The following is a 4,477-nucleotide window of genomic DNA, read 5'->3' on the forward strand; positions in this document are numbered from 1 at the left end:
TTCACAACTGTGAGGATCTTTGTCCGGCCCAGCTTCTGGGCTGCTTCGCACGCTATTTCAGGGGAGGGGACGGCCCTGCCGCAACCCTATGACCCAGGTGGGTGGCCAGAGCGTGGGCTTGGAAGGGATAGCCGAGCGCACGCCGTGACTCAGGGTTTGTCGGTCCGCGGCCCTAGGCAGTCCGCGAAGTTTGGCTCTGGTTGTTTTCTCCATGAGGTTCCAGATTCAGGTCAGCCTGTGGCTGCTTCTCAGTCCGTCAGAGTGAGGCCCGTTTCCCCCTCAGGCTGCCACAGCCCGCTGGCCCTTGTTCACCACCAGAGCGTGGCCGGCGCTTCTCTCTCAGGTGTCCGCCTGCGCTCTTACCCCGTCGCTCTCGCTCTCCTGCGCGCTCAGGTGCTGGCCTTGGCGGCGGTCACCAGAGCCTCTGGGCGTTTTCTCCTGATCCTCCAGCCTTTCCTGTGCTGGTTGGCCCCTGCAGTGAAGCGCGGGAGCCCACTCGGCTTGCCCTGAGGCAAAGCAGGTGAATGCTTTGACCCTCAAATTATTCCAGCCAAGGGCCAGAGGGGAACTTCTTTGGGTCTGAGTACCGGCGTTTTGTTTTTTTCTTCCCTCACTGAGGTAAAATAATATTCTCTGAGAAAGATTTTGAGAGAAGTGAGTGGGGCTGGAAGGAGAGAGGCTGCCAATGTCCTAGGAAAGAGCTTGGGTTGGTGCTCGGTGCGAGCTAGGGCTTCGGAAACAGCCTCGGGGCAGAGGTAAAGGTAAAGGTAAAGGCCCTCCCATTGATCGTGGATTTGCTCAGCGGGCCCAGTAACATCTCCATTGGAGACTTTGTTGTTACTGTGTCTGGCATATGGAATACTCTCGGTAGCTTGCCGGGCTCTCCGAGGGGCGGAGGAATCGAACTCGGCATGTTGGCCGCTTGTAAGGCGAACGCCCTACCCGCTGTAGGAGCAGGAAAACATCTGCCAGCTGCTACCCCTGAGAACCGCGAGCTCTAGCCTTGCCCCACGTGCTTCTGGAAGCCCCTCCCGCCCCCGCCCCTTGTGTGTGTAAGCCCGTGTGTATGTGCGCGCGCGCATCAGCCCCTCCCGCCCCCGCCCCGTGCGGAGGTGTGTGTGTGTGTGTGTGTGTGTGTGTGTGTGTGTGTGTGGATTTCTACTGTTTTTTCTTCATTCTCCGCCGGGTGTCTGCTGAGCTTTCCCAGGGACGAAGCCGAGACACCCCGCCCCTTCAGCGTTTCCTCAGCCGCGCGCGGTGGTACCGAGTCGGATACCTTGCTCTGCTGATTGCATTTGTCAGCACCAGCAACTTTATTGGAAAGGGGGGACAGCCCCTCCCCCGCGACGACGTCGGGCACTCATGCTTCCCGCTGGCCCGAGGCAGGTCGGCGGGGTCGGGCGGGGCCGGGGCGCTGGGGTCGTGCCGGCGGGGTCCGGCGGGGTAGGGGCTCCGGGGTCGCGTCGGGGGTCGCGCCCGGCGCGGTCGGGGCGCCCGCTGCTGTCGGGGCCTGGGTTTCACCTCCCCACACCGGACAGTGGGCAGTGAGCTGAAGCCCCACTGGCTCTGGGCGCCGAATCCCGCCCATGGGCACGGGCAAGGCCACGGGTGATTTTCAAACAGCGCCTGACTCCCCCGACCGCCCCCCAGGTCTGCTCCACCTGCAGCGCCGCAGTGCTGATGCCTGACAGGGACCCATTCCAGGTCGTCTGTATGCGTGCACTCAGCCTGCGGCCGTTCCTGTGCTTAAAACCTTTCGTTCTTCTGATCAGTGTGCCGTCAGGGCATTAGAAGTGCCTGAGTTGCTCTTTCAATCATCTTTGACAGAATTACACTTGGGGTGTGAAGCGGTGACAGGAGGCCCTGCTGAATACGTACCTATAGTTGCTGTAAGCAGCAGACTCCACTGGTTTTGTCATGAACATATTGCCTCTAGGTATGTTGCACTGCTTTTTGACTTGCTCAGCATTGTTAGTCCCTTCTTGGGGTGACACTGGGTTGCTAACCACAGCAGTGTTTATGGGAGAGTGCAGAGCCAGCACTGTGCTGGGAGGTGCTTGCTTGTTCACATCGTGCCAGAAATGTGCCTTACCCAATTTTCTGTGCTCTCTCTCTTTCCCCTTAGTTGCTTTATGAATGAATAGATGGCCATCAGGAGAAATTGGCAGAACTCAAGAACTTCAGAGGCCCTTGGTTTTCCTGCTGGTTTGGTGAGCTTGCTCATCTTTGAGGTAGTGATAAAAGTCTGGAGAAGAAGACAATGTATTCCTATCTTTTCATAACATGCAGTGGTGAGTGGGAGATGTGGTATAATCCGTGTGGGTCTGTAGTTCAGTCTATGCTTCTCATGTGTGAGGTTCTGGGTCCTATCTGTAGTTGCGAGGCCAAACAGTCACATGTCTGTCTTAAGTGTGGGTTGCACTGACAATCATAAGACTCTGTTATTTCATGGCATATTTGAAATTTGCTTGAGAGGTGTAGTAGTCCATGGTATGTGATTTAAATACAGTCACAGAGTGACTTACAAGTAGATTTAAAAAAAACATTAACAGATTTTCAGAGGTTGTCTTTTCCCTGAATACTACACTTACAATTGCTGAATGTGACATTGAGCCTCAAGTTTCCTGATTCTCAGCTGATGGGCTTATTCATAGAAGTGTGGTCCATTTTAGTGGTTTTCTTTTGTATTCATTTCTTTGGGGCTGCACACTTTGTGACCTTGGGTCTGTGTCCTGGGGATCATTCAGGGAGTCCTTATGAACATGATAGTCTCCTGCTCTTTGCATCACATCCTTGGCTCTATTCAGTTTATCTTAAGCATGAGTTTTGAAAGGTCTTACCTGTTTTCTAGGTTTTCCTGATACCTCCAGAATCCAGGAAATATAGCTTCTTTTACCTTCTCCCCCTCACCTGCTTGCTACTCATCGCATGAAACCAGAGACCTGGGTGTTTCCTATTCCTTCCTGCCATAATAGTGGTCATTGTGAGTTCACAGACTGCCTGCAGCTGAGGTGCTATGCACAGGTGAGTCATCTGCATTCATACACTGGGCACTCTGGGCACACTTCTCATTTATTTGGCAAACACTATTTTTTTTGGCTTTTCTGGGTCACACCCAGCAATGCACAAGGGTTACTCCTGGCTCATGCACTCAGGAATTACTCCTAGCGGTGCTCCGGGAATGGGATGCTGGGAATCGAGCCCTATGTGCTGTACTATCGTTCCAGCCCCATACTTTTTCTTTTTTTTTAATCACTCAGAGCTGGAGACCAGCCCGAGCTGAACAGGCTTGAAGTAGGGATGCTGTGAGGATTAAGAGACAGAAATATGAGAGAAAAAGTGTGGGGTCACGGGGTTAACAGTCTGATAGACCGAAAGCCTTGACTGTCCTCCACATAGAATAGTTATTGTTTAGAACCAGTGACCATCAGAAGGAGTTCAGCATTCATAGGTTAAATACCTAGTATATTAACCTCTCCAGGCTAGAGTTTTGCACATGTCTGGGCTTTAGTATTTCCAGACAAACATCTATGTAATAGACTTTCTCAAGGGGGAAATTCTTCTAGGAGAGGAACATGTTGAGGCAGCATTCTGGGTTTAAAAGTCCCATAAAGTACTCATCCTATCTGTCTCTTTTATCTAGTCCCCAAAAACATAGAATTTTTTTTCATTCCACACACTATTTTTAGTGTTTTTTTCCCTGTTGTTCTAGACTTCAGTTTCTTATTTTCTAGTCATCAGATTCTTTCTTTCTTCTTCCTTTCTTCCCTCCCTCCCCTCCCTCCCTCCCTCCCTCCCTCCCTCCCTTCCTTCTTTCCTGTTTTTGGGCCACACCTGGCAAGACTCAGGGTTTAGTCCTGGTTCTGTGCTCAGGAATCATTCATGGTGGTTCTTGGGGGTACCACATCGAATGCTGGGGATCAAACCTGGGTCAGCCTTATGCAAGGCAAACACCCTATCCGCTGTAATATCTCTCCAGCCTTCTGAAGTGTTTCTTACTGTCAGCAACATATGTGCCTGAGATCTATTTTGGGTGATTTCATTTTCATGTATTTTGGGTGATTGCATTCGTATTACCCACCGCGAATCAGGGGAAGGGTGTATATACTCAGGAAATGGATATTAGTATTAAGATTTTTATCCTTAAAAATTTTCTGAAGGAAAATTGTAAGAGTTTCAAATTTGTATGTTTCTTGCCCTCATTAATTTCCTGTCCCTCCCTAAGCCAAACACTCTCCTTTCAGATTACAAATGTGTGTGCGAAGTTACCATGTGAATGTTTTTTGAGAAATTTGATTGCCTACTGGTCACCTCTAAGAATAAAATTTTTTCCTGCTTTGGTTCTTCTTTTTTGGTCCAGGGAATTGAACCAAGGTCTCCCTTCCTTCCCTCCTCCCATATGTAAGGCACTGGCATTTATGCAGAGCCACTATCAGTGATTCATCCTCTTTTTCCTTCAGAATCAGGGTCTAATAGG

At 50.7% G+C, this 4,477-nt stretch overlaps 1 non-coding gene across 1 annotated transcript; it reads right to left on the reverse strand.

Moving 5' to 3' along the window:
- Positions 1-1,498: 1,498 nt before the first annotated feature.
- LOC130039666 (small nucleolar RNA ACA64) lies at positions 1,499-1,624 on the reverse strand. The gene has a single exon (XR_008794945.1). It is a non-coding gene; the product is annotated as a small nucleolar RNA ACA64 (small nucleolar RNA).
- Between the last annotated feature and the right edge of the window lie 2,853 nt (positions 1,625-4,477).

The sequence above is a fragment of the Sorex fumeus genome, unplaced genomic scaffold (genome assembly GCF_029834395.1).
Source record: "Sorex fumeus unplaced genomic scaffold, SorFum_2.1 ptg000092l, whole genome shotgun sequence".
NCBI lineage: Eukaryota > Metazoa > Chordata > Mammalia > Eulipotyphla > Soricidae > Sorex > Sorex fumeus.